The sequence below is a fragment of the Panulirus ornatus genome, chromosome 33 (assembly GCF_036320965.1).
Source record: "Panulirus ornatus isolate Po-2019 chromosome 33, ASM3632096v1, whole genome shotgun sequence".
NCBI classification, from domain to species: domain Eukaryota; kingdom Metazoa; phylum Arthropoda; class Malacostraca; order Decapoda; family Palinuridae; genus Panulirus; species Panulirus ornatus.
Window position 1 is genome coordinate 23531862 of NC_092256.1, and position 12651 is coordinate 23544512.

Below are 12651 nucleotides of genomic sequence, written 5' to 3' on the forward strand. Positions count from 1 at the left end.
CATCATCATCGTGGGTCATCATACCACCATCATCATCATCGTGGGTCATCATACCACCATCATCATCGTGGGTCATCATATCTCCATCATCATCGTGGGTCATCATACCACCATCATCATCATCGTGGGTCATCATACCACCACCATCATCGTGGGTCATCATACCACCATCATCATCATCGTGGGTCATCATACCACCATCATCATCGTGGGTCATCATACCACCATCATCATCGTGGGTCATCATACCACCACCATCATCATCGTGGGTCATCATACCACCATCATCATCGTGGGTCATCATACCACCATCATCATCATCGTGGGTCATCATACCACCACCATCATCATCGTGGGTCATCATACCATCATCATCATCGTGGGTCATCATACCACCATCATCATCGTGGGTCATCATACCACCATCATCATCGTGGGTCATCATACCACCATCATCATCATCTTGGGTCATCATACCATCATCATCATCGTGGGTCATCATACCATCATCATCATCATCGTGGGTCATCATACCACCATCATCATCGTGGGTCATCATACCACCATCATCATCGTGGGTCATCATACCACCACCATCATCATCGTGGGTCATCATACCACCATCATCATCATCGTGGGTCATCATACCACCATCATCATCGTGGGTCATCATACCACCACCATCATCATCGTGGGTCATCATACCACCATCATCATCGTGGGTCATCATACCACCACCATCATCATCGTGGGTCATCATACCACCACCATCATCATCGTGGGTCATCATACCACCATCATCATCGTGGGTCATCATACCACCATCATCATCATCGTGGGTCATCATACCACCACCATCATCATCGTGGGTCATCATACCATCATCATCATCGTGGGTCATCATACCACCATCATCATCATCGTGGGTCATCATACCACCATCATCATCGTGGGTCATCATACCACCACCATCATCATCGTGGGTCATCATACCACACCATCATCATCGTGGGTCATCATACCACCATCATCATCGTGGGTCATCATACCACCATCATCATCGTGGGTCATCATACCACCATCATCATCATCGTGGGTCATCATACCACCACCATCATCGTGGGTTATCCAATATTCATTATTTGTGTGATGTATGTTACCGTATGATTAGTATTCTCCAACCTCCTAACCTAACCTAACCTAACCTAACCTAACCTACGATAACCTCCGTAACTCTAGCTCAGGTTAGGGGGCACGCAGGCGCAGGTAAGTTTTGCTGGACGTTTATGCCAAGAACCGTTAGCCACCTGAATGTGGAGGAAATACTACTAGACAGAAGGCTGGGGTCGGCTTCCCCGTCTTATGTGATCAGTCAGGACACACCTCGCCTCCATCCACTACACACACACACACACACACACACAGAGCGAGGCTTCTTTATCTAATCACAATATTCACATCTATATTCAGAGCGGCTGAGGACAGAAATCTCTCAGGGGCGATATTTATGGCAGGCGGAAACGTGCAGGCCGAGCGGCCGGCCGCTGAAGATCCCGCACGGCACCGCACCATGCGGAAACGTGCGTACCAACACTTTACCCAACAGCACAGCCAACTGATGCCGCAGGAGGCCACTTAGGACCCGGAAATGTGCCGCCGCTCGTGACTGGTGTGATCTGCAGCCCCTCACCCCCGTGGCTTCTTACCTGCTCCAACCCGTGGCTCCCTACCTCCCTCTACTGCCTGCCCGTACCTCCCTGCCTCCCTCTACTGCCCGCCAGTGGCTCCCTTCCTCCCTGCACTCCCTGCCCGTAGCTCCCTACCTCCCTCCACTGCCCGACAGTGGCTCCCTTCCTCCCTGCACTCTCTGCCCGTAGCTCCCTACCTCCCTCCACTGCCCGACAGTGGCTCCCTAACTCCCACGTGACAAAATCATCTACGTCAACAAATGGTAAACTGTAGTTCTACATTTATCTTGTAATGTACTACCGGTCGAGTCGTCCATCCTGGGGAAAACAATAGTTGGTGTATTTTGAGCTGATGACGACACGTGACACTTCAAGATGGGGAGTCACGACACCGAGTGGAAGGTAACGTGGGCCGCTAAGGCTGCCCCACCGGCCGTGGATACCACTGGTTCCACCAACTGTCAACACGTTGGTCATTACCTTTGGATACATCTTTCACACTTGTATGTATCATCCTTCCCTCTGGAGTCTCGTATGTAATGTTGCTGACTGTCAGTAAGTATTCTCCACAGTCATCACGTCAGCCTCCATCTACAATGCCGCCACGTCCGCTGTATTCTATGCACCATTCTGAAACCTGTGCTACATGAAGACTGCCTTCATCACCTCTCGTCTGGCTGACCACTATTAGTCCCTTGTAAGTAATGGCACGACGGTATGACTGACTGACCGACCCTGAACTACCACGTCAGAGACCATGTCATCACACCCCAACCATCGCAGCGGCGTCCTGGTCGCGGATGATACCCTCGCTAACAAAGGGTTGCTCAGCAGGACGGACGCCACAACCGGGCTAGAGTGATGCTTGCAGTAACTGTGTGTGTGTGTGTGTGTACCCACGTGGGCACCATGCACCTCAATGACATACGGTTTTCAACTCGTACCTCTCGCCACACACACACACACACACACATACACACACACACACACACACACACACACACACGCACACACACACACACCAAAACCACTGGGAAAATTTCAATAACTGGTTGTTAACTGTAGCCTTCTGTCTACACTGGTGCTGCCACTCCACCTGGCCGCTTAAAACATCTGCTGGAGCCACAGGTTCAGGAGCACCACTGCATCGCACACCCTGCACAGGACTTCTAAGAAACGGCAACTAACTTAACCTGGGTGCCGGAGGCACATATGTCTCTCTGTCTTTTTCTATTGCAATGGTTTCCTTTTAACTTTCATTTCTTCAACTAATGTTTGGCCCGGTCGATAACGTCCAACCGTAACCAGGCACTCGCGCATCACAATAATAGGCGAGACACTGGCAGGTTCTGCGGGCGGGTAAGTGTTGTAAGTCTACGACAGTTTGTGGCCGGAGTTAAACTTGTCATATTATGGTTAAAGTTCCACTGTCTCAAACACTGCTGTAATACGAAAGGCAACATTCCTTGAAAAACAAGAGAAGAGTATACAGAGAATTGGGCCAGGTGAGGGTATTCCCTCAAAGGCCCAGTCCTCTGTTCTTGACGCTACCTCGCTAATGCGGGAAATGGCGATTAGTTTGAAAGAAAAGAAAGAATATATATATATATATATATATATATATATATATATATATATATATATATATATATATATATATATACATATATATATATATATACATGTATATAAAACCACAAGGAAAATGAAACACTATAAGTTCCCAAGTGCACTTTCGTGTGATAATCACATCACCAGGGAAGATACAAGAATGAGATAGAAGACGTAGAACAGTCAGTTGATATACAAGGAAGAGACGTAGCTAAGACGCCTGTGGTAAACAAAAGTTACCAATTTGACAAATTAGCTTTCTTCTCTCGTCAACGGCTCCGGTCATGGGCAGAAGCCCTTCTCCAGAGGCCGAACTCTGACTGGGAAACAAAAGTGGAGAAAAGAATGAAAATGGATGGAGACAGGAAGTAAGATGTAGAGGTGTGCAGTGTGTGTGTGTGTGTGTGTGTGTGTGTGTGTGTGTGTGTGTGTGTGTGTGTGTGTGTGTGTGTGGGAAAGACATCAAGTCCAACCTTTACTCACATGAAAGTAAGATTAGCAATCCTGACACGAAGGGTGTGAGGTGGTTCCGGGCATCACTCCTCAGCCAGGAGGGCAGCACTTCCCTGGGGCCACGGCATGACACGGTAAGGGTGGTAAGATGGTGGCAGCCAGGAAGGCAGTACTGCGATGGAAGTACACACTAGCACACCAAGCTGAGGCGACACTCACGAAGCACACGGTGGTGAGGTAATGGAATTCTGAACCAACAAGATTTTCACTGGTATTCTCCAGAAACGCTTGTATGGTTGTCTGTAATGAAGCATTGTTTCTCGTCCACCACCAAACCTACAGAATGCGCGCGCGCGCGCGCGCGCGCGCGCGTGTGTGTGTGTGTGTGTGTGTGTGTGTGTGTGTGTGTGTGTAACTTACCTCATACATATTTCCATGACTATATCAAGTGCCTGTGATGTCTTGTCCACATGTCCTGTCTCGGCCAGTAGCCTGTTGAAGGTGTAGCTTCAGTACCACATGTGGTGGGTGTGTGGTGCTGGTGCTCAGGGCAGCAGGAGCCAGAGGCTGGTACCTTCCTGGTACGACGGACGCTCCCCTGCCCTGTGTCCACTACCAACACGAGGCCCGGGACCATCACTATGAAGGGATCATCCTGACGAAGGCAGATGGACCACCATCGCGGGACCCTCGTCCTCAGCCCGTCAATCCAGTCCTCAAAATTTAGATTCTTACTGTCTGTCTCCGTAGGTGGCACCACGAGGGTGGAGTACCTACCCTCCGTCCCCTCCCTCCACCCGCTGGGACAACTCCCCTTGCCCCCATGCCCCCCATCGCCTTACCGAGCCAATAAACTCAGGCCTCCAGCTAAAATTAGAGCGGAGATTACAGAACAGTAAGTTAGCGTACGAAAAGTCAAGGTAAGGATGAAGGGATCAGGAAGATTAAAGTTGCGTTTACGGTTTGGTTTACAAGGACGCCCACTTCTGATGTGTGTGTGTGTGTGTGTGTGTTTTAACTATTCCAGGCTAGCCTCATGCACCCGTCACTGTGGCCAGCATACAGTATGGTGTCAGTTCCACCGCTCGCATCACCGCCGACCACAGCTATACGACCCTTGAGCACGACGACACGACCCATAAACGCGGACAGGATGACTCTTAGCGACGACCGTTTGACCTTTCACTTGACCCATGAAGGGTTAGGTCAAATGCTAGATCATCATACCCAAGGGTCGTAGCGTCCATGTGTTTAAAAGGTTAGGGAGAATCTTGCGTGATGAGTTGCATGACCCGTTAACATCCAGCGAAGTGTCCTGTGCCGTGGACTACCATGGTGTGTGTGTGTGTGTGTGTGTGTGTGTGTGTGTGTGTGTTTACTACAAGAGCCAACACACACTCCCATACTGCAAAGATCACAGTAACGTATATGAAGACCTGAGGAGTAAACCGGTTCGTAACCACACCATTGTCACAGCCAGTAAGTGATCGTCACGTGTGACAGCACCTGTGACCTGGTGGCTAAGCAGGTCATCCACTCGGGAGAACTTCCACTGACCTGACCCACAGCTAAGGTCATTTCTCTTGTCGTTGGGAAGGCGGTCAATTCTCGAAGGATGACTTAGACTAAAACGTTAACCTGTGTTGACAGTGTTAACATGACTCCCCCAGTCAATATCTGGCTCACAAGGTGGACGGCAGAATGGCCATAATTACACTGGAATATTGTCTGCTACACTGTCAGTCTGGGTCCAGGTAAATAAGGATATAATATACCAAAACCTCCCATCCTTACCCGATGGGACACAGGCTATACCAGATGCAGACGACCAGGGACAACGAGGCCCAACACACACCACTGGGTCCTCGCGAGCCTTGTCTGTGATAGTGGCAGACATCAGAGAGGCTGTGGACATCGGCGGCGTGGAGAGAGGAAGAGGAAAGCAAAAAGATGACTCAAGGAGAAGTGGTTGTAAACATTATGCGTCAACTAACAAGCAATGACAGTCGTGGCTCTGGAGTGCCATGTTTGTCAACTGTGACTAAACGTATTTAGAATAATACATATAACTAATTGGTCAATCTATCCATACATTTATAATCCTATTGAAGAATACAGCACTTTGCCTCCTTCGAAGTAAAATATTTGCCAACAAGTCTGCATTCAATATTACGAGTGAAATTAAACAAATCAAGTCTTGAATACCTGCTCAGATCGAGATAAACAAAACCTTTGATAATTTCGAATACCTGTATCAGATCACCTCCTAACCTTCTCTTTTTTTTTTTTTTTGCCAAGTTGAAGTGGTCTTGCCCCGCTCTCACACGACTTGTTCCTCAGTCCGAGAATCAACATTAGTAGCTCGACACTCCACTCTCTATTCTGTGTGTCTGTTTTCAAGTGTTATGACCAAATCTGAACACACATTCAAGGTATGACCGCCCTAGTAAACTGTAATGACTGAAGATTAATTTTCAAGACTTAATGGTCTACCAAGAGTCTACTTCGACTCTTTAACTCCTTCCATGCACTGATGATCTGACTTTGGGTCATGGTAGAATATTACATCTCGGTCCTCCTCTTCATTTACCTCTCGTAGTTCAACATGTACCGTATCGCCGCCTGCCTCCTCGTGTAACAACATTCTGGTGGACTTATCGACATTAAAAATGCATCTGCCAAAACTCAGACCTCAAGTTCTTACCTAAGTCTGACACTACTGGTGTTCGCTGCTGCAGGGTTATTGTGACTGTGGTGACATAAGTTCAGAATATGCAAGATGATCAGAAGTAATACAAAGACTTAGGTGAGGCACTGCGTTTTTTTCTGTGCACCAGTTCAACGCCTGGCTCTTCCTGTTATATAACGTGCGGTAGCTACGTGCCTGCCAGCCGCACGAAAAGCCTCAGTAATGTCACTTGTTGAGGAAAACTTGTATCATCAAGCAAGTTTGGCTTGTCTTCCTCCTGGCTCATAGTATCTCCTGATTCTCCTGACATTTATGTTCTCGCTCACAAAGGTAAATCCTCCGACTTCTGGACGGCATTTGAATTTCCTTATTATCTTACAGCTGCCATGAACTGGGCCACAAAAACTGGACTGTTCCAGCTTAATAACCAGCAACTACAGGAGGAGAGGAAGCATAGGAAGAACACTGGTACTGTAAGTCCACTCAAGCTGAGATGCGTCACTTGCGCTGACATGTTCCACCGCATGGCAGGGCCAGACGACAGGAGACCCCCAGTGGTAGTCCATGACAGAGATTTCCCACGGGAGAATATATGGTGAGGACAGATAGACGGCCGACGATGGTCTATGACGAGATTATCTGCTGGAGGACGACAATAGGCTCCTTATCCTACTTTCTCAATCTGTGTAGAGGGAGGCAAGACGGTCGAGCGGCGGTGGGTACCTCGACCGACGGGCTGTGCTGTGAACTCTGACCAGTGCTGTATAAGGCGGGAGTGGGTGTGGGCGGCCGGTACCGGGCAGAACCCACGCCCCTCACCCGGCAAGGGAGGACCTGGGGTGAGGGGTGACGGAGAAAGCCGGGGTGACCGAAGACAGGGTAGCCGAAGGAGAGAGAGAGAGAGAGAGAGAGAGAGAGAGAGAGAGAGAGAGAGAGAGAGAGAGAGAGAGAGAGAGAGAGAGAGAGAGAGAGAGAGAGAGAGGTGACAAGCAAAACTGAAGTGACGTGGGAGATAGGGTGGGTGACATGTGACAGGGAAGGTAGCGTCAATGTGACGACGAAAGCCAAGACGACAGGTGACAAGGGCACATAAAGAGACAGATGGAGGGGCAGCTACGGTGACATGGGACGGGGCAGCTAGGATGACAATAATGATACCAGTGGGTGAGAGGATCAGGTAAGGTTACGGGGAAGTCACTAGGGTGTCAGGTGAGGGGGGGGGGGGGGAGCTGGAGGGAAGGGTTATCACTGTCAGGTAAGGGAAGGTTGGAGGCAAGACTCTGTTAAATGAACATCCATCACTGTGCTTCTCAAGATTCTGGTAATCGTCCGACATGATTAGTGTGATCACAACGCTCTCAGGTCCTCACCCAGAAGCCGGCCACATCTTTCTCTTTTCTTGATCCATGAAGCTATCTATCTATCTATCTTCTTGATCCATGAAGCTATCTATCTATCTATCTATCTATCTTCTTGATCCATGAAGCTATCTATCTATCTATCTTCTTGATCCATGAAGCTATCTATCTATCTTCTTGAAACAGAACACACAACTTCTTCATGGAGCAGACCACCGCTGGGTGATGGGAACGCGACCTTTGGTTATAGCAGGACGTCTCCTGAGGCGGCGGTAACCTACCTACCAGCGTCAGCCTCCTCGTTATCTTCCCCAGACCAGCCGCCCTACCGCCACGGGGGGAGGACCCTCATTCACGTCCACCTTCATACCATCTTCCTTAAAATGATACAGAGTTGATCATGTCTCACTGGCACAAACAACGGATCGTTACTGGCACAAACAACGGATCTTTACTGGTATAAATAACGGATCATTACCGGTACAAACAGCGGATCGTTACTGGTAATGGATCTTTACTGGTATAAACAACAGATCTTTACTGGTACAAATAACGGATCTTTACTGGTACAAACAACAGATATTCACTGGTATTAACAATGGATCTTTACTGGTATAAACAACTGATCTTTACCAATATAAACAACTGACCTTTACTGATACACAAAGACGCTACTGCAGTTACGTGTTAAGGTTGTTGCTACACTGCATATGGTTGGAGTACGTGTTGAACCAGCATGTGGTTCAGTATGTTGTGGATTCCTCCTTCACAACCCTCTTAATATCACTGCCTTCCACCGTCTACCTTCTCTCCTATCTGCTACTCTTAATGGTGACAATCCTCGAACACAAACTCACTCCGAAAGTTGTAGTTAGTTCCGTGCACATGTCTTCATATTCCTTAATGAACGTCATGTGAATTTCTATTCATATTATTGATCTGTGAGACAATGTGAGACAATGTGAGGCAAAGTGAGACAATGTGAGACAATGTGAGGCAATGTGAGACAATGTGAGGCAATGTGAGGCAATGTGAGACAATGTGAGACAATGTGATTATGATAAACGTGTGAAACAGCCTCGGGAGAGCCTCTGACATGCCCACTGTGTCTATCAAATAAATTTACCTGTGATTCATCTTTATTTGATTGTCTCAATGTTACGTGTTCGTATATCTTCCGCGAGCTGCCTTCCTCTTCTGTTAAACTTTCCAGAGATGGTCTCCCATGCATGATGAGTTAACCTGATGCAACATTCTGTTTTCTTGAACTGACCTCGTCCTTCCTCCCCGTCCAGTTGGTACCCAATCATAACCGTAGGTTTGGCATAACCAGTTGTATCGCTGACATACTGCTTTCCAGCGGTAATCTCGTCACGGTACATCTCGTCTCCTGGAGCCTCTCTCATTTTGGAAATCAAGAAGACTGGTGTCCCAGACCAGAGCCCTGCAGTGCTCCGCATGAGACCTCAAGCCATTTTAAGAAGTTTCCTCTGACATGCGTCGATTGTTACCTAGCACTAATATAATATTCCATCCACTTGAAGAGTCTCCTCCTCCTTATTCTTGCCGGGCGATCTAACTTCTTCATCAACCACCCATGCAGCAGTACACTGTCACATGCAATATATAACAGTCCAGACTGAAACTATCCACAAAGTCTTCCCCCTTCGTCCACGGCAGATCTGACTCTCTCCTGGAAATCCAGGAGGTAGTTACGCATGACCTTTGCATGGAAGCATGTTGTCTCTCACACTGGCTGACTCTCTCCTCTGCAGGATGTCATCCATTTGTTCTCTGATTATCTTTTCCAGTAACATGCAGACCTCACTCGTCACATACAAGTCTAGACTCTAACATCTCTTCTCGGTCTGCTTTCTTGTAGGTAAAAAGTTCTCTCTCTCTCTCTCTCTCTCTCTCTCTCTCTCTCTCTCTCTCTCTCTCTCTCTCTCTGTAAGAATCTAAGACGGTTCGTTGCACGAGACCTTCTTTCCCTGACACTGTGTTCTCCCTAGCCTGGATAACCTCCCGCCTGCAGGAAGTCATCCACTTGCTTTCTCATTACAACCTCACGGGAGCCAGTCTCCGGGAGACCCAACCATAGTTGTAAGCCTCCACCTCCCGTCTCTTGCCTTACAGACGGACGTGAGGTTTGTCCTGTTCCTTTACCTGGGCATTGTGTCTTCCTCCAAAGACATCTTGAACGTACACATGGTATCAGTTGGGGTGTAAATATAAGTCCTACCAGCAGGTGTCTACAATACACTTGGTATCAGCAGGTGTGTAGAGTACACATGGCAGCGGCAGGTGTGTAGAGTACACATGGCACCTGCAGGTGTGTAAGGTACACATGGCACCTGCAGGTATTGTAAACCCGGCCAGGAACCTGGTAGCGACACCCCTGCCCCAGGGAGATTTCAACGGTAAGGAGGTAGTTATCCTTCGATCTCTGGGCGATAACTCTGGCTGCGGGACCACAAGGAATCCCAGACATCTTCCTCGAGAGGAGGAAAACTACAAGAGCGGACCCAGTCATGTTGCTACCGAGAGGCAACGTCCGGGTGACAGAAAATCTGTCGACAACGACCAACATGCACGTGCCACAAATACTCGCAGGAGAAACCATGATAATATTACCTACACAATACACACCAGTTACCGCGACCTCACATGTGGTAAAAAACTTGAAAGATTGATAAAGGAGTTGTGTTCGACCATCTAATCAAGAACAGCTACGTGAACCGAAGACCAACATGGGTCTGTGCAAGATTAAGGTACGAAGACCTAGTTATTAGCACATTACTGCGACATATGTCAAAGTTTAATCCAAGGACAAACAATGGACGCTGTTTTTATTGACTTTGCAAAAACACATGACAAAGTAAACCACAGGATTTTGTTAGAGAGAGAAGCTAGACACAACATGAAGGGTAAGACACGGAGATGGACTGAGAAGTTTCTAACATATAGAAAGTTTGAACGGAATCATGTGTGGGGAGGAAGATGATCCATCTGGGGCACCACAGGGAGCGGTGTTTGCCTCAGTACTCTTGTGTCATATTGTTATGAGACGTCGACATTGAAGTACAGAAAGCATAGTAAGGAGCTTTGCTGATGACATCAGAGTAAGCAAAGTGGTTGTATCAGAAACTGATCAAAGGGAGATGCAAGGAAACTTAGACACAATTTACAATTGGGCGAAAGTAAACCTACGGGAATTAGAAGAAGATAAATTTGAGGAAATACGTTATGGAGCATGGAAGAACACACTGGTGATACCACACACTGCCCCAACCGATGAAGTGATAGAACATAGAACAAATGTGAGACATTTGGATGTCATCATCCATGAGGAACAAGATTTCAGAGAACATGCTGAGAAGACGCCACTACAGAGTGAGTCAAGTGGTGAGTGGTATGATTTCGAGGAATTTCACAACACGAGACACAAACGTAATGATGAGAATGTTTAACGTAAGACATCAGAATCAAAACAGACTCCCACTGTGATGTGTAGTGGCCAACAACACAAGGAAGAGCTAAAATACGGGAGAAAAATCAAGAGGTACTTTATGAGCAAAAACTAAGGGACAGAACATATGAACCAACAAGAAGGGTTGAAACGCTCACCTGCAGCGACGGTGTAAAGAGAAGAGAAAGTTACACGATCATCTACACAGAAGAAAATGTGAAAGTATAAAAGAAAATGTATCAAACCTGAAAGTCTCGCAGCAGGGAAAATACAGAGATATTATTAAATCATCAAGAACACCTTAGTACATATCACAAATGACTCGTACACAATATATATATATATATATATATATATATATATATATATATATATATATATATATATATATATATATATATTATCCCTGGGGATAGGGGATTAAGAATACTTCCCAGGTATTCCCTGCGTGTCATAGAAGGCGACTAAAAGGGGAGGGAGCGGGGGGCTGGAAATCCTCCCCTCTCGTTTTTTTTTTTTTTTAATTTTCCAAAAGAAGGAACAGAGATTGGGCCAGGTGAGGGTATTCCCAAAAAGGCCCAGTCCTCTGTTCTTAACGCTACCTCGCTAATGCGGGAAATGGCGAATAGTTTGAAAGAAAAAGAAAGAATATATATATATATATATATATATATATATATATATATATATATATATATATATATATATATATATATATATATATATATACGATAGCTGAAGCAGGAAGCCAGAACTATGATACAGGACTGCCGGGAGGAGGCAGATATATGCATGGTAACACTAATGCACAATACAAACGACCTCATGACATGAGGATGGGAAGCGTCGCGGCAGATGAAGCAAGAACATAATGACGTCCCGCAGGTGCGGCGCCCGGGACCATCTGGGTTATTCATGAAGCACGTCGCGTGGTGCCTCGCCATCATATGCTCGCGGTGAGTGGGTCGCTACTCACACTCATCATCATCATCGTCATCATCATCATCATCATCGTCATCATCACCATCATCATCATCATCATCATCGTCATCATCACCATCATCATCATCATCATCATCATCATCATCATCATCATCATCATCATCATCATCAAATGTAGCATCAATAAATACGTCACCGGCCCCCGCCTGCTTGTGGGTACAGGCTGGCCGTTTCATCGTCTCCTGATATGGAGTAGTTTCATCTAAGAACTCACTCCAAATGGAGTCCATCATTTCCCAGAGACTGGAAGCAGCGCAGCTTTGAATATATATATATATATATATATATATATATATATATATATATATATATATATATATATATATATATATATATATATATATATATATATATATATATATATATATATATATATATATA